Source organism: Ahaetulla prasina, chromosome 1, assembly GCF_028640845.1.
Source record: "Ahaetulla prasina isolate Xishuangbanna chromosome 1, ASM2864084v1, whole genome shotgun sequence".
Taxonomy (NCBI): Eukaryota; Metazoa; Chordata; class Lepidosauria; order Squamata; family Colubridae; genus Ahaetulla; species Ahaetulla prasina.
In genome coordinates this window covers 157,758,243-157,785,640 of record NC_080539.1, presented here as the reverse complement: position 1 = coordinate 157,785,640, position 27,398 = coordinate 157,758,243, and the positions used below count along the sequence as shown (strand labels likewise).

Here is a 27,398-nt window from a genome sequence, read left to right as displayed (position 1 = left end):
TGGCTTAACTGCAAAGGAAATATATTCTCTACCATAGTGTGGTGCTTCTTTTTCATTTATTTATTTTTTTTGGAGATAAGCAAATCTTATCTCTAAAAAGTATTTTGTAGTGTCTGTGATAATTCATGTCTCACTTTTATTTTTTTTCAAAAACCTTTTTAAAAAATGATTAAGCTGACATCTTGCAAAGGAAACCACCAATCTCCAACATGTATGCATTTCTAAATTGCTCTCTATAATTGGATAGCCACAGTATCTCCACTGTCTCTTTTGTAGGCCAGGAGAGAACCAGGAATGGGGTTTAACACTCTAACTTTGATTTGTGGGGAGCGGGAGGGGGCAAGTAATTAACCAAGCAAGGACCGTTATTCAGGGAAGCTGGAGAAAAAGTGAACAACAGTTCTGGGGGGGAAAAGTTAATCAACAAAGAATAAAGTTTTGGAATATATTGACTGGTGGGGTAAAGGCAGGAAGGAGAAAGAAAGAAAGAAAGAAAGAAAGAAAGAAAGAAAGAAAGAAAGAAAGAAAGAAAGAAAGAAGGGGGGGTGAAGGAAAAACCCCTTTAAAAATTATATACATGGGAGTAAAGATACCCAGAGAAAGTTTCCCACACATCTTAGTCAGGATTGTCTACAACTGTTTCTGAAGGTGTAAGACAGATAGTTGAGGGTATTCAGTGGCCTCAAAGAATGTTAGTGTGGGGAAGAAATACACCCCTCCTTAACAGAAATGGAGACCACAAATGAACAGTCACAAAAAGGCTTGGGCTGCTTGGTATGCCAGGGAAAGAATAATATGCAACATAAAGTATGGGAAAGTAACACCTACCAGATCTAACCGTGTGACATTATGGTGATAGTTCCTCTTGAATCATAGAAACCACACAAGCATCCTTAATTAAAAAAAGAAGAAGTGGACGGCTGCTATATCAGTGTGTTTCAAACATGACAAAGAGCTGTGGTAGGAAGTAGCGCTATGCAAAGCATTCACAAAGCTTGCTGTTGCAATGAAAACCCTCCTCAATCTGTTGAGGCAATCTCTGTGATGCTGCTCTGAGGATTTTCTAGGTTGTTACCACTGTGGGTATGAACAGCTGCTTTGTTTTGCTGGCAAGGCTGAGGGAAAATGCTGCCTGTGCATCAGATGTGCAGAGAACCTAGGAAAGACCATGAAGCAGCTACGCTGAATCTGCCAGAGGAAATGGCTGCCTCAACCCTTTGAGGAAGGGCATTTTACAGAGCTTTGCTTTGAGTCCTTTGCATAGTCACAACAGGGAGTAATCTGAGGCATGGGTGGGGGAGACTCCCCGGTTGCCTCCATGAAGTATCCAAAGATGCTAAAAGGTAGCAAGAAACAATCTTGTCACTTCATTTAGACAAATGGGTATGTTTGTAATCCTCCACAGTTCTAGAGGAGATCAACCCTGACTGCTCTTTAGAAGGCCAGATCCTGAAGATGAAACTGAAATACTTTGGCCACCTAATGAGAAGGAAGGACTCACTGGAGAAGAGCCTAATGCTGGGAACAATTGAGGGCAAAAGAAGAAGGGGACGACAGAGAACGAGGTGGCTGGATGGAGTCACTGAAGCTTAAATGGACTCCAGAGGATGGTAGACGACAGGAAGACCTGGAGGAATGTTGTCCATGGGGTCGCGATGGGTCGGACACGCAACTAACAACAACAACAGTTTCTATGGCAGGTGTTTAGTAGATATGAAAGTCCATAATGGCAGCCCCTGAATGGGACTATCTTCAACACATTCTCAGCATTTCACATAACCCCCCTCAAGGCTTCTAACCTTTGGGGTACACTTTTCCTCTCCATAGTCACAGATTTCCAGACCTCAAAACCCTTTCTGTAATAAATGTCACCTGTTTTAGGGTTACCTGGCCCATGTAAGTTATATTTAAGTTTACATTTAGTAGGAACCCGTGGTATTAAAAATCATACTTTTAAAAAAATCGATTTAGAATATCCTGAACCACTCTTAAAAAAGCTGAAAGAGATTTTAGAGGAATGGCCTTACATTTTTCCTCCCTGTTTACCTAGAAGTGACATAGGAGATAAGACCTTGGTGGGTAATGTATATCAAGAGAAGAAGGAACCAACAGATTTGAACCGTGGGAAGGTTTCACATCCGCCATACTATTCCACCATTAGTACATTAAGCATGCATGCATCGCACACCGATATACTGGTCTCCCTCTCTCTCTCTCTCTTGCACACCCCCAAGGCTGGCAGGGAACCTGTTACACCAACACCCCGTCGTAGCTAGCTTGGCACCAGTTTGCAGCATTTGTGTGTGTGTGTGCTTTTTCCACATCCCTTTATTTTTCCACGTTACGAGCGAGCCTTCTCACAACTTCTCTTGGAGCAGGGTGGCACAGAACCCGTTCCGCTTTCCTGCGTGACACGTTTCACGTGGCAGCCGGGGGCTGAGCCGCGAGGACCAGCCCGCGAGCGGCGGGGGTGGGCGCGCGCGCGCCTAGGCTCCAGAAAGGGGTGGTGGTAGCGGTGGTGTTACTGCCTCGGTGCCCCCCTTTGGCAAGCGAGGGAGGCGGCGTCTCTATGTGGCGGTGGCCGCTCAGAGTGGAAAGAGGGCCGAGCGCGCCCTGACTGACAGCGGCACTGAGCGCCTCCCCCCACCCCGCGCACCCCACCCGACGCCCAACACCGAGAGAAGGAAAAGAAGAAGCTGCTCCCGGGGAGTGTCTCCCTCGCCCGCCTGCGCCTCCTCCCTCATCACCACCTCCCTTCCCCCTCTCCGCCCGCGCTTGCTGAGCTAAGTCGGGTCACTCTGGCGAGCGCCGCCTGGGCATGGCTCAGCGTTGCCTGGTCTGCTGCGGGGCCGTGGCAAGGCGAGCAGGTAAGGGCAGCGAGCGCCCGAGCCAAAGCCAGGGCGTGCGGGGAGGGAGGGAGTGGGCGAGTAAGGAGACATACGCGGCTCTTGGGTGCCGGGATGAGGAAGGCGGGAGCGAGAAGGGAAGGAGGGAGGGAAGGAAGGAAGGAAGGAAAGAAGCAAGCGAGGAAGGAAGGAAGGAAGGGGCCCGGCCCTGCGATGCGCAGCCTTGATCGGAAGACCTCGCTGCAAGCTGACGGCCAGAGGAGAGCGCGCGTCCCGGGGCGCCTGGCAAGGGGCGCAGTTGTGCGGGAGCGGTTCGAGATCTGGCGGCTTGTAAATACTGCATCGCTCCGTATTTTAATCCAGGGGCACGTTTTTTGGGGGGGAGGGGAGGGGAAGGGCGGGAAGGGGAAACAAAAAATTTGCGGATTGCCCTCCTGATCACCGTCTTTGATGAGACCCCGACCTTCCCCAGGCAGCTTTGGATGCAGTTTGGCCGTCCTCTCTCAGCCAGGGCAGTCCTGTCCCGTTGCACGTTTTACTCGCGGGTGGGAGGTGGGGGGAATGTAACCTCTCCTCCCTCCGAAGCCTGTTTCCAAATAAAGGGGAACGGGCTGAGAGTTGGACGTGTGTGTGTGTGAGTGGAAAGGACACCTGTTGCTGATTTGCCTGCTTTCCCTTCCTCCCTTGCTGTGACCTTTGCTTCAACTGTGATTTGGAGGGAAAGGATAATAGAGGTTGCGGTTGCTTTTGTGCTTCCCTCCGCCCCTTTCGCAACGAAGTTATGCGTGCGTGTGTGTTGGTTTTCGGTTGTGTTAGTTATAGGCCTTGGAGGAAATGCTGGGCTGCCTTCTTTCTTCTTTCCATCCACCCCTGTTGCAGGTGGCATGAATGACGTCGTTTGCCTTTAAAATCCGTTTTGGGTTGGATCCTGCTTCTTCCTCCCGTCATGTGCAGCACCGGAAATCTCTTAATGGCAAGCGGCGTTAATTGTTGGTGTTTGTGTGAGCTTCCCCTCCCTTTCTTTCTTTCTTTCTTTCTTTCTTTCTTTCTTTCTTTCTTTCTTTCTTTCTTTCTTTCTTTCTTTCTTTCTTTCTCATGAAGTCAGGTAGATATCAGGCTGTGTCTAGGGATTTGCTTGGACAGGGTGGGTTAAATGGACTGCATCCAGTTTGTCAGTGTGGGCTGAGGGAGCTTGAGAGAGATTGTGTGAGATAAGATTCATATGCCTTCATGCTATAGGTACAGCTGACTTGAGATGATTGGAAGGGAGGACTCCCCCTGTCAAAAGCTCTTGTTGCTGTGTGATTAAAAAAAAAAGTGCTCCTAGCCACATTTTTAACATTTGGATGTGGCAGCTGGATGGACTTTGTTTTGAATGCCCAACTATAATGAGGCTATTGATGCTTTGGGGGGAAAGGCGGCCCATCATGGAAAATAGATTTTTGTGTGTTATGGCAAAATTCATGGGGCTTGCAGATGGTTTGAGTTAGCAAAGAGTCGTTTCAGATGTTCAGAAGGGATTCAGAATGCAATCCACACCCCCCCATATGGATTTTGATATTTTTTTTTGTACATGTCTGCAGTAGGGTTTGACCCCAAAGAAGTATATTTTAAATGTATTAAAGATTAAGCTGACATAAATGTCTTTGTTAGCATGCACTGTAAATCAATTGCATGAAATTATGGTTACCCCTTTTTAATAAATAGTTTTATGGTTGGGTTTCCTGATCTTTCTGCTTTTACTGCAGACTTCAAATTTGATTGAAGTAGTAGTGTAAGAAAGACAACATCATTGTTGCTGTTTTATTCAGTTTCCTGAGTCCAGATGTTCCCAGTCAAGAGCTGATGTTTGCTACCTCCTTCTCTTCCACCCCAGAAAGCTTTTGGTGGAGGTGAGATTTTAATCAAGGAAAATAACTCTTAAATATTGTTTCACCAACCTCAGTTAAATTCCATATTTTTTAATGGCAAAAATGTCAAGTTTTTAGTTACAGTTATAATTTAGCCTGCTTCTGTTGCTTAGTTGTTGTTTACACCATGTATATTTTCCCATGCGTATTAAGCAATAGCTAACCATTGCTGTACAATTTATCCCTTCATTGTATCTTAAGTGGTCTTGCTAATTAGGATTATTTTGGACCTGAAATTTCAATTCAGGTAGTTCCTAACTTACAATCATTTGTTTAGTGACCGTTTGAAGTTACAACAGCACTGAAAAAAGTGACTTGTGACCATTTTTCACACTTATGTGCATTGCAGCATCCCCATTGTCATGTGATCACTTTTTATGATTTTCTGACAAGCAAACTCAATGGGGAAGCCAGATTCATACATTACAACCGTGCTAGTAACTTAACAACTGCAGTGATTCACTGAACAACTGTGGTGAGAAGTGTCGTAAAATGGGGCAAAATTCACTTGCTGTAAGTGTCTTGCTTAGTAAAGGAAATGTTGGGTTCAATTGTGGTTATAAGTTGACGATTACCTGTATAGTGTTATGCAGTTTTCACACCAATTAATGTTTGTGTGAGCAAACTACCTAGTAACCTCCTTTCATCTCATGGAATTAAAATCATTGTTGTAGCATCTCAATAATTATATGAATGCCAAATTCATTACTCCCTTTGCTCTTCGCATGAAGCAAATAGCTATTAATTAAGATTTATTTTAAGTTATTGTTCTGTTTTGGCTCCTTTGATCTGAAATGTTTTTGACAAAGCAGGAGTTGGCACAGTTCTTTCTGCCTCCATATAACCTGCATTCCACTCGCAGTCATGAATGTTAAAATCTTCTTAGTTCTTAAAACTAAAATTTGGATTCAGGAGTTAAGACTTTTAAGATACTTACAAATACAATAAAAGTTTTCTTTTGGGAGACATCATGAGTTGATAATGTCACTGAGATTCTTTCTAGTGGTTATGACTTATTTGGGTCATAGTAATGCCTCATAGTGGCAACAAGGGTTTCTGTGTTCTCACTTTGTCATTAATACATTAGCCAAGAGATGGAAAAATCCATTTTCCAGACAGTTTGCTATCTTGTGCCAGGCCATTCTGGAAGGATAAGGCCAACAGAAAATGGTACAGGGAAGATAATTGATGAGGAACGCAAGCAAATGCTCTTCAATTAGTATTACGTTTTATGCTTTAGCGTTTGGATTTTCTCTTTTCTATATCTGCAATGAGCAAAGGGAACCCAATTCTGAATGAATGCAGTATTTATGTTTCTTTTCTATTATTTCATAATAAAATAATTTTACCATTTCATGTGTTTATTAGATTTTTACTTCACCTTTATATAAAAATAACTATAACAAAAACAACAGGTCAAATACATTAATTTTCCAACCTGAAATCTGCCACTGATTTTTTTTTTTATTGATTGATTTTACTCCTAAAATGAGCCATATCTTGATCAATTTGTTCAGCCTGTTTATCTTTTGCTTGTTGTTAAAAATGGTTCTGTCACAACTAGATTTTCTCTAAATAATAATACAATTTTGCATCATATACATGGGAGGGAAATATAGATCAGAAAAGCTTTCTTTGTAATAGCAACTGTGTTTCTGAGTGAAATCTCTTTTTTCTGTTTATACACTTAATATATTTCTTGGGAATTGTCTCTGGCCTTGTTTTTATTTTTTTTCTTTGCCAAATTTTAATTGTACGGATTTCTGTGTGTTTAGGCTATTGCTTTCCCACCCTCGCTGCTTTGCAGTATAATATATAGGAATACTTACGGATGTAGTGGCTTGGAGAACTTTTTAAACAGTGCTTTCTATTTTCATGTTCTCTTAGTATTTTATCACTTCACATCCCCCTTCTCTACCCAGCAATTCTCATTCTCCTATCTTTGTAAAGAAATAAATGATGGTGAGAAAATGTAAGAGAGAGACAAAAAACAGAGAGAGTCCGATTTTATCTTGAAGCAAGCAACATCTTACCAGCACAAGGGCAAGCTTACTTTTCTCCTCTGTTGTGTTAGTGCATCATATCTTTAAGTGGTATGATTCAAGTTTCTGTATTAATACATAAATTTGGTTCATGCTTCCTTTACGAACGGCAAGAAAGTAAAAATAAAATTTCTGTAACTGTGTATATTCACGTATAAGCCCATCTGCAGCTAAGCGAAAACTCAAATTTTTAACCAAAATACCATGGAAAATGTGCAATCGGTGAATAACTTGACCCCTCAAAATTTTTGCATGTTTTATTTTTCAGTTTATCCACAGGTGACACATTTTTCATGCTATTTTTGTTAAAAATGGGAGGGTCAGCTTATACACAATTATATATGGGTATGGGTCAGTAAAATTATATATGGGTATTTTAAAATATATATACCCATATAAAAATATATGGGTATATACTCACAGAGAAGCCCCTCTGTGGACAATTTGAACCCAATTTTGGGGGTGTTATTTTGAAAGTTAAAATCTTTGGCTTATTCATGAGGATATATTGTATTTGCGTGGTAGCACAGTGGTTAGAATGCAATATTGCAGGCTGACTCTGCCTTCCATTGCCAGGAGTTCGATCCTGACCAGCTCAAGGTTGACTAAGCCTTCCATCCTTCCAAGATCAGTAAAATGAGGAGCCAGATTGTTGGGGGCAATAGGCTGACTCTATAAACTGCTCAGAGAAGGCTGTAAAGCACTATGAAGTAGAATATTACTATTCTATAATTTGGTACTTTTTTGCATTTAGGCAATTTTAAATTAAGATCATGATCTAAATAGGAGGAGAAAGGAATATGTATGTTTGCTGCCTTGAATTATGTATAAAAATACTAAAGCGGAATACAGTAGTCCTGTATCTCTACTGGGCTGATTACCGATAGGCTAATGGTGCTTGTCATTGTCTATAAAGCTCTCTGTGGCTTAAGATGTGGCTGTCTTGGAGCCATATCTTCATGAATGGGCATCTCAATGAATGGACCATCTACATGCCTATTCATTGAAGAACTTTGAAGAAGGAATGTTAGTTATTGCTTCCAACAATATGTGGTGTCCAGTGATGGAATGAGAAAGTAGTTCCAATATGACTGATGTTCTGATTTGTTATATTTGTATATTTCAAATTTCAAATGACAAATTTCCTGAGTTCATTGGTTTATCGATAAATCTCAGGATTGTATTGTTTCATTTCCTATAGTACTGCTCCATATGCTAACTGTACTAATGTGACATAGCACAGAAATTATCCTGTTTATTATTTTTAATTCAGAGAATTACTAGGTTGCATCAGAGCATATTTGTTGCATGTAAGAAAATGAAGGGTCCTGAAATACACAAATGCATGTACAGTATAAGCAACTATCAGGGAACACTGTTGTTGTTTTACTGGAGTCTAGTGTTTATATTTTAGTATGACATCTTTCATATTTGGGATTGCATTTTGGTTTGGATAGTAGTAATTTATACTTGCTAAATAGGTACTTCTCATTCAATCTGCTTGAACATGAAAGATATTCTGTTATAAGCTGTACTACATACAGTATACTTTTATTACTTAGGTATAATTTTAGAATTGCCTGTAACCAGTTTACTTAACTGTTTTCTTTTCTTCTGGCTTTATAAACTTCAATTCTCCACAGGGGTCTCACATTAGTTAACTTTTGGAATATATCATAACATGCTATAACTAAAATTGGAAGCTTGTTGGTTTGCCATAGGCAGTTGAAAAAATTTCAGGCCTCCAGATATTATCGGACTGAAGTATCTATCATTTTTAATCACTGAGTAGTTGGACTAGTGCCAATGGGAATTGGTATTGAACAGTATTGGTGAACCATAAATTGGTCACCTCTGGCATAATGGCAATAGTTGTTCCAAAGTCAAGCAGAGCTTGAATATAATTTTTTTACTCCCAAATGTAGAGAATACATAAATTCTTTGCAAATAGGCATGCTTCCAGAATCACAATTTTATTAGCCAAATATTGTTACAAAACGTATCAAGTGACTTCACTAATACCTTTTAATATGAATGAGATAACTTTAAAAATATCTCAATATCTCGATATTATCATTTTCAACTTCAGTTCATTGCAAAATATTCAATTACCGGAATTACTGTACTATATACAGGAAATATTGGATTGTTATAGAGAAAGTAATACAGGATTTTGGTTATATGTTTGCGGTTATATTTTTCTATTTCAGTGTTTTTCATATTTCTTTGGTTTCTGTCTTCCAGACACTTGTTTTCTTAACTTCCTGTTGACCCAGTTTAAAAAGGGTAGTTTCTTTTAATTTGACCCAATAGCATCCATGCATTTTCTACCCTGTAGTAAATGATATTGTATTAGTCATGCTGGGTATACTATTAAATAATGTAATACCTTAATTTCAAATTCATGGAAAAAATCCATGTGGTCTCTTAGAGCTGAAAATGATAGCACATATTAAAATGGGGGTAATCAGTGTATTTGAACTTGTTCTTTATTGCAGTTCTGATTTTCAAATCTTAGAGATTTATGAGCAATTAAATATTTTGACTGAAATATTTAATTAACAAAGTATTTTTTGTGGATTTTTCTCAGGTATTTTAAACATATAAAATGCTGGTGGTTTAAAACTGTTTTTATATCATCTTTTTTAAAATAAATTCATTAAGAATTATAGTTATATCAATAAAAACTAGTGCAAACTAAAAAAAAATAAAAAATAGAAATAGGTGCAGAAAAGAAAACATAAAAGGGAAAATATGAAAGAAATAAAAAAATAAGAATATAACAAAGAAAGAAAATAAATTAAAAAGTAACTTCCTTCTTCTCACAACAAATATAAACATAGTTAACAACTTGTCAATTTCTTTTAAAATTCAACAATATCTTTCTCTCAAATCACATCTCTTATCTATAGACCAAGTCTTAAAACTTTGTTGCTTAGTCCATTTAGCAAAACTCCATTGTTACCAGAAATAACATTTAACTTTCATCAAATACACCAACATTATATTCTTTTCCTTTTAACAATCTTGTAATGTAATCCCTTTAAATAATGTCCTAGATTTTTTTTCTTTTTTTTTCTTTTTTTACTTCCCACCAAGTCTTTCAAAACTTTGAGGTCTACTTTGTAAATTCAATATAGGAAAATTATCCAAGGTCACTCTCCTGGTTTATTATTTGTTTATTCCTTTTAATTATTAAAACATCAGCCGGTTTCATTAGTATATCATTTTCCACATCATTCTTGTAGCCAGTCATTTTTAAACCCATATTCAAATCTTTTTCCATCTTATACATGGTAGTAGAACTACTACTTCTTCCATTACGTGTTATGGTCAGGTGCAAAGGACCATATGTTAAATTGCAGCACAGAAGATTTATTCAAGCCTATAGAAAAGAATCTATTCAACTAATGTTCAGCACTAAATTGGTTCTAAAGCTACTAAAGGTATTCAAGGAGGGCTGGACTTGGATCATTGGTGGCAGTGTAAGGATTCTAAACTGCTGACACATTTAATACTATCCCTGCCTGATTTTTTACAACAGGGTTCTCCAAACTCGGCAACTTTTAAGACTTGTAGACTTCAGCTCTCAGAATTCCTCAGCCATCCATGTATTTCTTTTACACACAAAAACAAGGTAACTCTTGCAAAATGAAGTATTTCTAAGACTATTTAAGTACTATATTAATATCTACTGATTCAACACTTTAACTGTCTCATACTTCATATGTGTATACATGTGATAATTTTTGTTCAGCATAAAAAGCTTTCTCTGAACTAGCATGGGTGCATTCCATCAGTTTATTCAAATCACTGATGGAAATGATGCTTTAAAGCAGGGGTGTCCAAACTTGGTCCCTTTAAGACTTTTGGACTTCAACTCCCAGAGTTCCTCAGCCAGCTTTGCTGGCTGAGGGACTCTGGGAGTTGAAGTCCAAAAGTCTTAAAGGGACCAAGTTTGGACACCCCTGCTTTAAAGCCTTATCAGTATGAGACAGGATATTCATCTTTGTTACACAGTTCAAATTTATTGGCAGTGGGATTCACTATCTTTCATATCAGTGTGACCACTGATCAGTTTATCCACTTTGTCCAAATTATACAATTACAGGTAGTCTTATGACCACTTAACATTAATTCAAAATTATGGCGGTGCTGGAAAAAGTGACTCACAACCTATTTCCAGAGTTACAACCATTATACTACCCCTGTGGTTACGTGCTTGTAATTCAGGTGCTTGGCAACCAATGCACACACAATGATTGCAGCATGATCATGATTTGCAATCTTCTTAGCTGCTTCTGACAATCAAAGTCAGCTGGAAAAATCAGTCATTTAATGACACTTAACAACCACATGATTTGCAAAATGACTATAGGAAAAAAATAGTTATGAAATTGGTGTGACCTAAATAGAATAGAATAGAATAGAATTTTTATTGGCCAAGTGTGATTGGACACGCAAGGAATTTGTCTTGGTAAATTTTGGATGAGTCTTAAAAGATTCTTCTTGTAACTTTGAACTGCAGAAGTTTTTATTCTTGCATTATCTTAACTTTTATAGGAATTATCACAATGAAGTGAGAGTTGGAGAGAAAGAATTAAAGTGGCAGCTAGCATCAGACAAAATATATAAATCACGAGAAGCTTAGAAATTCACCCAGTAGTAGAAATGCTTCCACTGTTGGGAATATTATACTGTATATAGCAATGGCCTGTATGTGCAGTACTGTATGGTACTCACCTATGTGTTGCTCATTTTCCTGATACATATACATAATGAATGAAGTTACTCCTAGTAGTTATCCCTTTCATTTTCATGCACTTCTTAATAGTTATCTAGATCTATAGACCATTAAGTTATGACAATCTAATTTAGCAAATACAGCACTTAAGGCAAATGGAGACAGTGTACACTAGTCTTTCCACTGAAAAGTTATTGATTATGATGTAAATAGAACAGAAATAGTTACATTGTCATCGTTTATTACAATATTGGCATTTCTAGTTTTCTCTGGAAATAGAGAATTTAAGTATACTTCCAAATTTTAATGTTTAAATTGTGGGAGGTAGATGGTGATATTGCTGACAAGGTTTCTAGTGCTACGTTTCTCCAAAAATACGACCTACCCCAAAAGTAAGTCCTAGCTTGATTTTTTACATGTGCACCGAATATAAGCCCTACCCTCAAAATGAGCCCTAATTAAGACCCCTACTTAAGAACCTTAACCCTACTACTTACCTTCAGACAATTGCAGCCAGGCCTTGCACACCCTGACACCTGCCTTGCCATCCCATTTTTTTTCTGCAGCCGGCTTTCCTGAAGGCCACTGCAGCCGATAACAGAGATGCAGATCGATCCGGAGCTCTGTTATCAGCTGCAGAGGCCCTTCAGGAAAACCTTGCCAGCCTTGCCGAGTGCAGAAGAAGTTCCTGAAGGCCTCTGACAGTGAAAAGGAGGCTCGGTGCGATGCATGCAAGTGAGGTGAGTCAGTAGACGACATCCCTCCCTTCCCCCCCAAAAATAAGACCTGGTGCCTTTTTTGGTGGCACAAAAATATGACAGGGTCTTATTTTCAGGAAAACACGGGTACCATAATACAATTTCCCTCTTTTTCTTTGGGTACTGCGTTTTTATATAGGTATACAGGTATATAAGGTTGTTGGTAAGACTCATGGGTAGAATCTATACATTGCCTGCAATGGAGACATACCAATAAAGGTGGGTGTGGCATTGTAAGCAATTTCAAGAAGAGGTATAAGAGGCATTCAGTTGAGTTACTGGTAAGAAATATAGCATCTTAAATACAGCTCCAATACCTTCTCAGCTTTTCAGTTGGAAGCAAGATGATGGGCAGATGACATATGAATGTTAATATTTAATAATTGCAAGAGGGCCTTCCAAAATTTGGAAGTAAAGTGACCTCCTTTATTTATTAGGAAATGATTGACTAATCCCCTATATCTAAAGACGTTGTTTCTTGGGTTTTTGGAAGACCCTTGCAGGGAATGAAATGGGCCAATTGGGCAAATAAATCCAGTACTACCAGTATGGTAGTATATCCCCGCACTGGAGGAAGATCGGTAATGAAATCTACAGAAACTATGTCCCAGGATTTGGGGGGTGGGGGTTTAGGAATGTTTAATGGCTACAATCCAGTTGGCTTGTTGGACATGGCAAGAGAATACATAATCCCTAATTCCTCCTTGGATGCAGGGCCACCAAAATTCTCTGAGGGCTCTTTGTTGGGTTCTGAATATCTCCCTGTGTCCGGCTGTTCTTGTTGTCGTGGCACAGCTCTAGTACTTCCTCCCTGAGGGGAAGATGCACATATAAACATCCATTATGCAATAGCTGCCCTCCCGCCATTGGGAAAGGCGAAACAGTATTTTGTTGGTCTTTCTTAGAGTTCATCCGTCCAGGCCCTGATGTGTGGATCCTGCTGCTGCTTTGCTTTAATCCAATCAGCGATGAACAACTTGTCTTCTTCCGGCCTTGTGTTGGAACTCAAATTTGTTGGTTGCAGCTAAGGGTGGGGATGATTGAGGAACCTGATACTTCAGCTTGTATGTGAGGGTGTTTGGAAGGTTCTGAAAGCCTGGGACATGTGTGATGGAAAAGTCAAAGTGAAAGAAAAATTGTATTTACCTGATCTGTTGGAGCATGAAAGTTTTGGTGTTTTGCAGCACCTCTAAATTTGTAGGTCTAAATCACGGGTGTCAAACTCACAATGTCACATTGTCATGTGATGTATCGTGACTTTTTTCCCTTTCACTAAACTGGGGGTGGGTGAGGCCAGCGCATGATGCATCCGGCCCGCGGGTCACGAGTTAGCCCTGGTCTAAATGGGCTCCACGTGGGCTGCTCTATCCCAGCAGGTGTCCCCATTGCTAAAAGGGACTTATTTTATCGCCAGCATCTCTTGATTGAAAATTTAAGAATTCCTTTCTGTTGGGTCGACTGCTCTCAACTAAAACACACATGGAAATAACCCACCCACCCCCCTCACTCTTCCTCTGCTTGGAATAGAACTGCACTTGTCTCCAAGATGTAGCTGGTTTAGTAGGGGCCGGTTTAGCTCTGCCTGGTAAGGCCTGTTATTAAGAACACAAAGCCTGCAATTACTGCAGGTTCGAGCCCGGCCCAAGGTTGACTCAGCCTTCCATCCTTTATAAGGTAGGTAAAATGAGGACCCAGATTGTTGGGGGGGCAATAAGTTGACTTTGTAAATATATACAAATAGAATGAGACTATTGCCCTATACATTGTAAGCCGCCCTGAGTCTTCGGAGAAGGGCGGGGTATAAATGTAAACAAACAAAAAAAAAGATAAGCAGGAACAGGTAAAGGTTTCTAATTGTTACTTTCTTCAGTTTTTTCCTAGTCGTGAACTGTATGCATTTGAGGTCTCCCTTCAGATCAGGGTGGATTTAAATCACTAGTAAAAAGGCTTTGATTTAATCAGCTCGATTTAAATCTTAATTTTCAAAGAGCAGCTGTCATCTCTTGTCCTGCAGAGGCTCCTCCTCTGACCTGCTGTTGACTCACTGACAGTCCCAATATTGCAGAATATACAGCCTCATGCTACATAACTAAGCTCCATTTCATGCTGAATAAACTAAATTATTAATGTATCTTACATAGAAAACTATCTTTAGGTAGATTTTTACTCCAAAAGCATTTTATTAAAATAAATTTGATAAAAAAAACCTGGTGTTTTTTTTTTAATCATTGATATATATCCATCCTGCTTCAGATTGGCTCCTTGTTTTTGGCTCCTTCAGATTCAGAATCCAAAACAAGATTGTGGGACGAATGTGAGCTGTGATGCTGGTGGAGGGTGGTTGAATCCCATTTTGAGATTGGCATCCAGATATTCCTTGAGGATGGCTAACTCTGGAGTAGACGTGGGGTACTGTTTCTTCACTGGGATTTGGACTCCAGGCTTCAAATTGATAGTACAATCGCCTGCAGGGGACAGGGGCGGATGATGATGGGGTAAGAAAGCTCCCTCTTTCTCCCCAAACACATCTGCGAGGTCTGCATACTTTTCTGGCAGCACTTATTCCCCCCTACTTGTCCTGCAAGTGTTTGTATGTGGGGGCAGGGTCAGCTTTCACTGCTAGTAAACAATGTTGTTGGTACTTAAGTCAGTGAGAGCGTCCCTTGCTCCCAGCTTATAACTGGGCCATAGGGCTGAATCCACTCTATTCCCAAGATTATAAGGTAAGGAGGGAGTTACATAAAATGATATGCTCTGTGTTATCTTTGAATGTCAGTTGTAAAGGCACTGTGTGATATAGGACTGGTCCTGCCTTACTGGCTGCCCATCAATAGTTGCAACAGTCATAGGACATTCTAGGGTTTGAACCGGCAAGTTTCCTTTTTGTACTGTACTCCATAACTTTGAAATTTTTAGTTAGACCCAGAGAAGAAAGCTCCACCTTATGCTTGGAAATCGAAAGTAACAATAGCAGAAACCATTAAAGATGCTAGTTTGTTCTCAGCTGCCTGAGATGTCCTCAAATGGTGGATGCTTTGGAGCTTGGGGCTGGGGGAATTTGGGGAAGGGGTGGCAAAGTTTCCCTGAGGCACTCTCTGGGTGCAAGCTGAGCATTTGCTGACTTCATGCTCCATCAACAAGTTCAGCAACTTGTGACCATCGTTGGTGCTTTTACCAGACATGACCTGGCTATGGGTCCAGGGGCTCTACAGTATCCTTGATCTCTTCTTCTTGGCTTCTCTCTCAATGTCAGAGATCTCTTGGCTGCTCCAATTTGCATGAGTTCTCCTATGTTGGATTCCAAGGAGGTCATTGGGAGGGGTGAACAGGATGTAGGTTCATTTCTTCTTCCGGTTTCCCCCTTCCCTCAACTCCAGTTGAAAAGTTATAATTATACAGGTAGTCCTGAATTTACAACAGTTTATTTAATGATTGTTCAAAGTTACAGTGGCACTGAGAAAAGTGACCATTTTTTTCATACTTACAACTGTTGCCGCATTCCCATAGTCACATGATCCGACGCTTGGCAATTGGCTCGTATTTATGATGGCTGCAGTGTCCTGGGGTCATGTGATCAACTTTTGCGACCTCCTGACAAGCTTACACTTACAACCGTGTTACTAACTTAACAACTGCAGTGCTTCACTTAACAGCTGTGGCAAGAAAGGTGGTAAAATGGGGCAAAATTCACTTAACAACTGCCTCAACTTAGCAGCACAAATTTTGGGCTCAATTGTAGTCGTAAGTCGAGGGCCACACTCTTCCAGGGTATTTGGGGCACCTTGCTTCACCAGCTCCTCTTTTGGGTCATCAGCTAGCTTTTCCATTGAACTAGTCAATTAGACCAATTAGTTCATTCCATCCTACTGAAAGAGATTCCCTTAATGTCCTCTGTCCCTTCTTGAGCTTCCAAAATCTTGACTAGCTACGATTCCAAAATCTTGACAACTATGATTCTCTGTATGGGATCTCCAAAGCATCCATTTAAGTTTTTTTTTTTAAATTTATTTTTATTTTATTTTATTTGTCAATCACATATAGGATAACAGGTAAAAGTATAAACATAATTTGGATACATGAAAAGAGTAAGTAAAAAAGGAATATTAGGACAGGGACGGTAGGCACGCAGGTGCACTTATGCAGCACTGGATCATTACCCTTAGTGAACACTATTGGCCACTTAACTCTTGCTTCCTTCAGCCCGCTTAGCACAAAATTCACTCCATCCTGTCTGCTGACCATAAATATTTCATTCTGAGAGATGAATGTCTGGAATTGATCCTGGTCCCCCTGCCCAAATGTGTCTGGCAAGCTGTCATGGAAACACAGAAGCATTGGTTGAGTTGCTGTCTGTTGCACTGCTGCTGATTGAGACATATTTTGCCCCAGTCGCTGCGTTAGTTGTATTATGGCATTCTGTAAGTTGTCACCTGGGCATCTATTTGCTGTTGGTATTGTAAGAACACAGCTGCCAGATGCCCGGTGCTTAACAGGATTCCTTGAGGATCAGAGGTCATTCTTGAAATTCTTCTGTTTGGAAGAGAGTAATAAACTGACAAGACTGATATCAACCCTCCCAGGTAAATAAGACAAAAAATATGACTAGATGAGCTAAATCTACTTTATTGTTAAGCTACTTTAACAGAATCTAAATCTAATTTTTTAAATTAAATCTAAATTTAACAGAATCTTAAGTACCAGAGTTCACTGTAACAGCATTGCCAAAAAGGCATTGAGTGTTGTTAACTTAATCTCGTGAAGCTGCTTCTTCGGTAATATTGTCCTGCAAACTAGGGCATACAAAACCTTTGCTAGACCAATTCTCGAATATAGCTCATCTGCCTGGAACCCACACTGTATATCGGACATTAATACAATTGAGCGATTAGGATGTATGATTAGGATGTATTATTTTGGATTGTTTTGGGGGAAGTTAGGAACTGATGAGAATTGTAGGAGTATAATTGAGTTGGCAGGGAAATTTTTTTAGCATATGTTTGTTTTATTTTTAACTATACCTTGTGTTTGTTCTGGGAAGTTGGGGGGGGAGGGGGGGGTTTGTGAAGGGAGGGGGGAGCGGGAAGGGGGGGGAAATTTTGTAAAACTTTTTCAGTTAAAAAAAAAATACAATTGAGCGAGTCCAGGGGTATTTCACGAGAACAGTACTCCACCTCCTCAGGCTTGAAATTTTGGGCTTAGACAATTTAGAACTACGCCGCCTTTGTTTTGACCTAAGCATAGTGCACAAAATTATCCACTACAACATCCTACCTATCAATGACTACTTCAGCTTCAACCACAATAATACACGAGCATACAATAGATACAAATTTAAGATAAACCGCTCCAAACTCGATAGCAGAAAATAGAGTGGTCGATGCCTAGAATGCACTACCTGACTCTATGGTTACTTCCCCAAACCCCCATAACTTTAACCTTAGATTGTCAACTGTTGACCTCACCCCATTTCTAAGAGGTTTGTGAGGGGCGTGCGTAAGTACACCAGCATGCCTATCATCCCTGTCCTATTATCCCCATTTATTCATATACATATCCTGTATTCATAATGTACCTAGAACTCGTTTCTCTTCCTCCTCCTATTTTTCCCACAAGGTCAACCCTGTGAGATGTTTTAGAAAATATGATTTTTTTTAATGGAATGTGGAAATGATATTGGGGAAACAGTCAGACAAGAGAGGCAGGAGCCCCCAGTGCTTTAACAGTTGGAGATAAAAACTTAAGAAGGACCCATCCTCCCAATGGATCAAGCAGTTAAAGGTGGCAATGGAAAATGTTGCACTTTCAGATTTACAAGATTTATTTATTTATTTTTATCTATTTTATTTGTCGAACATGTATAAGATAACAGATATAAGTATAAACATGATTCTCTGCCTTGAGTTATTTATAAACAATAATAAAGATGGGATTAAAAACAAATAATACTTAATCTGATGTAGTGTAATAACTAAGAAACTAATTGCACAATGTTGTCTACTCAAAAACAAATCCTCTTGAATACAATCTTGTTTATTTCTAGGTACGTGCCTTTATAATAGCTGCCTGAGATTTGGACAAGTACTTGTTTCATTTCACTTGTGTTTGGACTGCACAATGGAGAACCACTTTTTTACATGGGTTGCTAAACGAGCCACAATGACCTGGTCTGCATATACCAGTGATGGCTAACCTTTTCCGGACTGAGTACCCAAAGCACATCTGAACCCCAAAATGCAATGTGTGGTGTGCCCTCCCCCCCACGCGCCCTGCTTGCTGCGCAGCAGAATTGAACCGGGGGGACGGCTTGCGTGCCCACAGAGAGGGTGTTGCGTGCCACCCCTGGCATGTGTGCCATAGGTTCCCCATCATGGGTATATACTATTAATACTATAGTAGTGAGTTCACACATTGTAAAAACCCAGAACACATCACATGGCTTAGTATAATATGTACACAAAGCCACCAACTCAGTCAGGATTCATATAGGAACCTGTATGAGGTCTGTTAGTAGCATTCACTGTTTGGGGTTGTAGAGTGAGCTTAATAAAGAAAAAATATTAAATATAACAGTAAAAATGGTAAATTATTCCCAATAGATGTATAGGAATTAATATGCAATGAACAGAATCTCCGATTCTTACATGACTTATTATGCAGTCACATTTGTGGTGTAGTGCGGAAATTATATTGACAAGCTGCAGATCAAGCAGCAGATAACTTTAAACATCATCAAGTGCTCGGAATACCCATATGAAAAGACAAATTGCCTTTGTTTGTTTTCGTTGGGACTTTTTAAAAGTCATTTTATAAAATAGGACTGCAGATCCTTTGAAATAGAAGCCCCGCAACATGCAGGAACACGTTTGAAGCTACCCTCTTTCAACAAATGAAACAGTCATGTTTTTTTCCACGCCAGTGCAGCTATTTTTGTAAGCTGCTCCCAGCTGACTCCCCATGCACCTGCATGTGAAGCAAAGTGGCTATGCGTGCACATTCATGCAAATACAGCTAGAAAGAGTGTTTGACATCACCACGAAGCCTGGAAAAACATATAGGTCCTTTATTGATTCAAAGAGAGGTGCTTTGTACACAATTTCTTTGGAAGGATTTGAACTGCCCTGTTGTAAATTAACAGTAACCAAGGATATGCGACTTAGCGCTTTCTAGATGTTTTAGGCCACTGTTTCCATAACCCTTTGTGTGGGACTGGCTGGTTGGACTTGATTCGACTTAACATCCAAAATATTTGGAAAACATCAGCTTGTCTACTTCTGAGGCAAGCAGAAAAAATATTTCCACTGTAGAAGAGATTTCTGAGGTATTTTATCATGATTTTATTAGTTTAGTTTAGAAAAATTCTGTACTGTTATTAAAATAGTAAACGATTAAAGCAATAATGTGGATTTAATGTTTTCTGCCTTTAGGTGTGTGACCTTAATTTCCCAGTCAGCATGGTTGTCCTTGAAAATTCTGGGAGCTGAAGTCCACTCCTCTAGCGTGTCCTCAGATAAGGGTACAATTTTATTATACTATTTAATATGTGTAAACATTAAGTTTATATTATAGCTATAATTAATGGAATTTGACATAATTGTATTATACGCTGCGCAGTGAAGCTGTTGATCCAGTACTATGGCTTCAAATCATTTTCAAACACAGGTAGTTATTAGACTTGTTTAATGACCCTCATTGGGACCTAGATTTCTGCAGTTCAGCGAAACGGTCTTTAGGCAAAGCATCACATGGCCACACTACTTAGTGAAGTCAGTTCTGGTAGTTCCAGTGGCAGTCGTTAGGTAAGGTTGCTCTATTGTTAGGCAAAGACCTCATGATTCTGTCCTGCCACTCTCATCACTGCTCCAACTTCACTTTTTATCCTCCCCCCTACAATATTTCACCTCATCTCCACCATCTATGCTGCCCCCTATCATCCCAGGTTTTTTTTTATTTCTTTTTGTCACAACAGTATACACAAACAATTGTCATAGATAAAACAACCTATCTTGAAGAATATATATATATATATATATATATATATATATATATATGTAAAAAAATATGCATCAACTATATAAATTTGATATAACGAAGGGAACAATAGGACAGGAATGGTAGGCACTATTGTGCTCTTATGCACACCCCTTATAGTCCTCTTAGGAATGGGGTGAGGTCAACCCATTCCTCTTAGGAATGGGTTGACCTTCACCATCTTCCACTGGTGAAGAGGCAGGCCTGGCCGAGGCAGCTACTGGCTCTTTGTGAGGTCTTTGCTGTGTCCATCTACTCTCCCCCCCCTGTTCCACAGCCTACCTTTGCTGCCCCCCCCCCACCTGCTGACAATGTGCACGTGGCCAAGGCAGCCACTGGCTCTTTGCAAGGCCTTTAGGCGGACTTCATCCGGGGAAGCATCCGGGGTAGATGGTAGAGTGCAGGGCATCCAAACAAGTAGAGATGGGAAGATTACGGTTAGTTGGGAAGTTGAAGCATATGCTGTGGTCATAAAAGCAAGATGTTTGCCAAGCATCCACATTTTGATCACTTGACCTAGAGCAGCGGTTCTCAACCTGTGGGTCGCGACCCCGTTGGGGGTCGAATGACGATTTGCCAGGGGTCACCTAAGACCATCGGAAATATGGGAAGTATACTTGCGAGTCAAAGAATCGCGCTCCAATGGTTGACTCCACAAGCCAGCTGCAGGCTCTTCAAATCGCTAGCCGAATTCGGCTTCAGGCGCGAGGAATTAAAAAAGAGAGAAATCTTTGCTCTGATGTCTCCCTCTCAAGCCAGCTGCAATCACTCCCAATCGCTAGCCTAATCTGGCTTCAGGCGCGATAAACTTAATAGGGGAGGAGTCTCCGCTTTAATGCCTCCGTCCTCAAGGCAATCGCAAGCAGTTCAGATCGCTAGCCAATACGGCTTCAGGTGCGATAAATTCAAAATGAAAATAATTTTATGGTTGGGGTCGCCACATCGTGGGGAATTGTATTAAAGGGGTCACAGCACTATAAAGGTTGAGAACCACTGACCTAGAGGCTGCTGCTGCTGAAACAGCTGTAACTTTGAAGGCTGCTTATAAGTACTGTGAGAAGTTTTATATCCAAATATATTTTATTCTTTATATTGTTTCCACCTTCCCCTTAAAACATTAACAGAATTCACAATAGAATAGAAATACAAACTTCACTACGGTCATCGACCAGCAATAGACATACAATAAATTAAAAATAAACTGACATTAATTGTGAATAATAACATCCCTGTTATTGAAATACATGATCTCAAACCATTAGGGACACTCCCTAATTTACATGAGTGGAGAGCCGATAAGTATGAGTAAATGTATTTTTCCAAAAATTGTTATAGATATCTCCAAAGAATTGGCACAAGTTGACATCTTTAATTCTGTAACCAATTTTTTTCTTGTGGACATTGCAGCAACACAGAATTCTGCCACTGCAAGCGTGGTAGACGGGTTTGAGTCTTGGAGGAGAAAGCCTACATAAAAGTCGTCTGTCCTCCCTGGCGATCTCTCTAGTAAGGGGAGAATGTATATTGACCTACATACTCTGTATAACTCACAGTACAATAAAACGTGAGATCGCTTCTCGGCCTTTTGGCTAAGATCAAGTGTAGAATTCACAATGAAAATTAGTGCGTCTCCACTAGATAATTAACAGTCAAGCTGAAACTAAGTTAATCAATTAAAAATAGCAAACTTTCTCAAATAATTAACCTAGATCTAATCCACATATCAATGGATAAGGTCTGTAAACAGAGTTAATTAAATTAGGTCTCCTAGAGCAGCGGCCCCCAACTTTTTGGACACCAAGGACTGATTCCGTAGAGAACCAGTCTGCAGATGGGAGAGAACATGGTTTTGTGTGTTGCCTGCCATCCTATGGATGGGGCTTCGCTTGTTCGCACGGCTCGATTCATAGCATGCCGTGGCCCAGTGCCAGTCCACGGACTGGGGATTGGGGACTCCTGGCCTAGAGGAACTGCATGTTCACAAGAATAAACATACCTACACACACAAACACACCCCTCAAGTGTCACCCTAGGATCAGCATATAACACCCAGACAAGTACCCCTTATAAAAATCTGCTGCTGTACCCCATTTGTTTGAAGCCTGCCCCTAAATGCAAATTGTTTTGCTTTTAGAACTAAATATTTCTTCTTTCCTCACAGCTGTCTCGATCTCAATTTTATTTATTCTTGCACAGCCCCGGCTCAACTTGGAACCCCAAGTTATTCTTCTGACAGTACTATTTGCTCCACGCGGTTGTAACTTTGAATAGTCGCTGAATGAATGGTAGTAAAGTGAGAACTACCTATAAGGAATTGGCAGTTATTTTTGAATGGAGGTGGTTGAAATTGCTCTGCTAGAGCAAGAGGAATCTTGTCGTGTCCCACTCCTCCGCTGACGGCCGGGTCAGGGAAATCCGAATCAGGCGTGCCTCTGCAGCTCTGCCAAAGTCCTAGCAAAGTCCTCAGGGCAGGCAGGAGACCAGAAAGTGACTTCAGCAAGATATGTTTAGACTTTGCCTGACTCAGAGAATGCCAGAAAGCAGATCCTTTATATAGGCCATGGGGTGTGGCTCCATGACTCAGCACTTATCCAGGCCTGCCCCTCCCTTCCTTCTGTTGCCTCCGCCTATCAAGTCTTCTGAAGCGAGGGTCACTCCAGTCGGCAGCTGTTGGTAATTGACCTCCCTCAGGCTCACATGCTGTGGAGGAGGGGGAGGGGTCTAGTTGCTCTGTTTGCCTGGGCATGGAGCCAGAGCTGGGGGCTGGAGGTATTTCTTCCTCTTCAGCCTGTCTGGGCATGGAGCCAGGGCTGGGGCCGGGAGGCATACTAGAACATTCCTCCGTGTTCGGAAGCAGATAAAAAGACCCCGGCTGAGGTGAGATTGGACGAGACACAACAAATCTGTGTTTTCAACAATCATTTTGTAACTTACTACAAAGGGGTTATCTCAGTTTAGTATTCTTTAAAAATGTTTTAAAACTGTTACCAATTATAGATGTAGATGATCTCTTTGATTTTTGAAAGCAAGGCTGAGGAATCAACCATTGTGCTTTCCACTGTTGCAATAGAAAGCGAGATTGTAGTGGAATACCCCAGAATGCAGCATCAGTGACATACAGTAAGCAAGGACACTGATGCTTTTAAATCTATTTAATCCCAAAACCAGAATGTTGTTAGACTTTAAATATACATAATAGGACTCTTTATCGGCACAGATCTGTTGAATGACTCCCTGATTTTCTTTACTAACTTCTTTCGTTCAAACTCCCAGCTATTTTTGGCACCCTCTAAAACGCTCCTCATTCTACATTGTAAATCCTAATAGTGCGTCATTTTATAATGTAAATCTTTCATAGATCATTATGTTCCTGTTGAAGATCCAGAGAGCTGCTTCCTCTTCTGACATAATAACACTTTGTTTCTTATTTTGAAAGTTCTTTTCTGAGCACTTAGATTTTGTCTCATTCTAGAGCCCTGTTAGAATCTCTCTCAGATTCTTTGCTACCCATAATTCCCAATAGCAATACAGGCAGTCCTCAATTTATGACCGCAATTGAGCCCCAAATTTCTGTTGCTAAGTGAGACATTTGTTAAGTGAATTTTGCCTCATTTTATGACCTTTCTTATTGCAATTAAGTAAACCACTGTAGTTGTTAAGTTAGTAACCTGGTTGTTAAGTGAATCTGGCTTCCCCATTGACTTTGCTCGTCAGAAGGTCACAAAAAGTGATCACATGACCCCCATATACTGCAACCATCATAAATACGAGTCAGTTGCCAAGCATCTGAATTTCAATCAGGTGTCCATGGGGATGCTGCAGTGGTTGTAAGTATGAAAAATGGCCATAAATCACATTTTTCAGTGCCATTGCAACTTCGAATGGTCACTGAATGAACTGTTGTAAATCAAGGACTACCTGTATTGGATTAGTGTTGTCTTAATTTCTGAGGACATTCATTTTTCTGAAATTCTTTAGCGTATGTTCCTTTTGGCATTACAGTTGTGTATTGGTTTTTTTTGTTGCAAAAAAAACCCCAGCAACATTTCAGCATTCATGCATGTATGAAAGGAATTGAAGAAGTGAAACTTGTGTGGAAGGCTGACTGTGAGAGCTAAGATTTGGCCGTTGTGGCAGGCAACTTGGCTAGCCACAAGCAGAGATGGAGCCAACTTAGGGTTAGTAATTTATTTTTTCTTCCATTCAGTTGTGTCTGATTTTTAGAGATTGCCTGAACAAGCCTCTGCAAAGTTTTTCAGAAGTGGTTTGCCATTTACTCTTTCCTAGGGCTGAGACACTGGCCCAAGATCACCCAGCTGGCTTTGTGCCCAAATTGGGACTAGAACTCACAGTTGAGCCACAACTGGCTCTCTAGTAATAGATCTCTTGTACTGTCACACTTAAAGTACAGTTCTTTGCTTGTGTAAATGATCTTACATGAATCAATTGGTAAACCTATGCAAAAGTTATCATGTTTTACTTTTCATGTTCAGGAGGGAAGTAGGCATAGTGGACTTCCCTGTATAGCAAGTCATTAAAGGGTAGAGTTAAATGATTTAGACGAGGAGATAAAAGGAAAACTCATCAAACTTGCAGACCACACCAACAGCCAATACTCCAGAAGATAGGTTCAAGATGCAGAAGGATCCTATCTAACAAAATGAAATTCAGTGATCAGAAAAGGTAAGGTTCTTCATTTAGGCAAGAAAAACCAAATGGACAGGTAGAGAATAGGTGATACCTGGCTCAATAGCAGTAACTGTGAGAGAGATCTTGGAGTCCTAGTGGACAATCACTTAAATATGAGCCAGCAGTGTGCTGCAGCTGCCAAAAAAGTCAGTGCAGTCCTAAGCTGCATTAACAGAAAGGTAGAATCAAGATCACATGAAGTGTTAGTGCCACTTTAGAATGCCTTGGTAAGACTAAAATTGAAATATTGAATCCAGTTTTGGTCTCCATGATATAAAAAAGATGTAGACTCTGGAAAGAGTGCAAAAAAAGAGCAACAAAGATGATTAGGGAACTTGGAGATTAAAAACATATGAAGAACAGTTACAGAAATTGGGTAAGTCTAGTTTAATGAAAAGAAGGACTAGGGGTGACATAATAGCATGTTCCAATATCTAAGGGGATGCCACAAAGAAGAGGGGGGTTAACCTATTCTCCAAAGCACCTGAGAGCAGGACAAGAAGCAATGGATGGAAACTAATCAAGGAGAAATTTCCTGACAATTTGAACAATTTATCAGTTGAACAACTTGCTTCCAGAAGTTGTGGGTGCTCCACTACTCGAGGTTTTTAAGAAAAGATTGGCTGACCATTTGTTTGAAATAGTATAGAATTTCCTGCTTGAACAGGGGGTTGGACTAGAAGACCTCCAAGGTCCCTTCCAACTCTGTTACTAGTTCGGCGGCTAAAAACGTTGGGCTTGTCAGCTGAAAAGCTGGCAGCTCGGGTTTGAGACCCAAGCACCATGCAACAGGGTGAGCTCATGTTACTTATCCCAGTTCCTGCTCACCTAGCAGTTCGAAAGCATGCAAATGCAAGTAAACAAATAGGTACCATTTCAGTGAGAAAATAACAGTGTTCCGTGCTCCTCGGTGTATAGTCATGCTGGCCATATGACCATGGAAATATCTTTGATCAATTCTAGCTCCCTGCGCTGAGAAACAGGTGAGCACCACCCCCTAGAATCGGACCCACTGGAAAGGGGAAATCTTTACCTTTACCTTAATTGAGTTTTGGGTATGTTGATTAGGAATCTGTGATAACTAGCTGCTAGTCCTGTCCCTGGAAATGACTTCTTAACGGTTTATGGTTTCCAAGTTATCTCTCTTTTATTTATTTATCTAGTGTGTAGGTTGGATTAAGTTTCTCTTTATTGTCCAGTTTCCAGCAAAACTTCAGTACGCTAACAGATGAACTTTCTTTGTGTGATTCTGTTGAAACATTCTGTCTTGAGGAATGTATAATCCTCTGTCTCATTGCTTTATGCTTTTATTTTGGAATGCTTTTAATTAATGTTAGTTAGTTAGAGCAATTAATAAGTGGAACGACTTGCCTGCATAAGTTGTGAATGCTCCAACACTGGAAATTTTTAAGAAAATGTTGGATAACCATCTGTCTGAGATGGTGTAGGGTTTTCTGCCTGGGCAGGGGGTTGGACTAGAAGGCCTCCAAGGTCCCTTCCAACTCTGTTGTTATTATTATTAATGTATTAGTTCTGTGACTATGCTGCTAGTGACTCTGTTTTTTTACATTGTATAAGAATTACTGAAATAATACAACTGCATTAAGCTTTGTGTTATTTTTGTTACTTTTTTGATTTAAAACTAGTTTTATCATAGCCTATATGATTCTTGCATGTAGTCTCTATTTTATTTATCTTATTTAAAAGCAATAGGTGAAAGTTGAAGTTGATTAAAACCATGTTGTGTGTTGTCTGAAGGTCAATCTCTATGGCCTATCTCATGATGACTACAGCTATAGATGTTTGCAATTTAGAACATAAGAACAATTTAATGATTATGAATTACTATGTGATACAAAGTGAAAGAAAGAAAATTTGATTTCTTGGTGCCTGTGAAACTAAGAAAAAGGGGAAATATGTAATGGAATTGAAGAAAGATGGTCTGATTTTGTGGGATATAATTGATGAATGCATGCCTAGAAGTGGAAATGTAATTTTAATTATGAATGATAGATCTGAAATATACATCAGCAAATGAACTGGAGTAACCTAGGCTGTAATGGTGTGTTTGAAAGCAGGAATTAATAGCAATAGCAATCAGACTTATATACCGTTTCATAGTGCTTTACAGCCCTCCCTAAGCAGTTTACAGCATCTGCATATTGCCCCCAACAATCTGGCTCCTCATTTTACTGACCTCGGAAAGATGGAAGCCTGAGTCAATCTTGAGCTAGTCAGGATCGAACTCTAAGCTGTGGATAGAGTTAGCCTGCAATACTGCATTCTAAATGTGGGAATGGCCATTTTGTGGACGATCTCAGTAATAAAATTTGAGAAAAAAGGGAGACGGAAGAAAAGAAATCAGAGTGAAAAAAATCACT

The 27,398-nt window shown here is 40.2% G+C and overlaps 1 protein-coding gene across 14 annotated transcripts in view; it reads left to right on the top strand.

Annotated features, from left to right (window-relative positions):
* Positions 1 to 2,482: 2,482 nt before the first annotated feature.
* CYRIA (CYFIP related Rac1 interactor A) overlaps positions 2,483 to 27,398 on the top strand; it is an 85,903-nt gene continuing 60,987 nt past the window's right edge. For 4 of the 14 annotated variants that reach the window (XM_058178960.1, XM_058178916.1, XM_058178950.1 and 1 more), the window contains exons 1-2: positions 2,488 to 2,867; positions 19,725 to 19,813. The gene's annotated coding sequence lies outside the window, so the exon portion shown is untranslated. Of the gene's footprint in view, positions 2,868 to 3,051; positions 3,177 to 4,657; positions 4,739 to 19,724; positions 19,814 to 27,398 lie in introns of those variants that run through there. The other 10 variants (XM_058178936.1, XM_058178969.1, XM_058178910.1 and 7 more) reach the window with 7 other exon arrangements.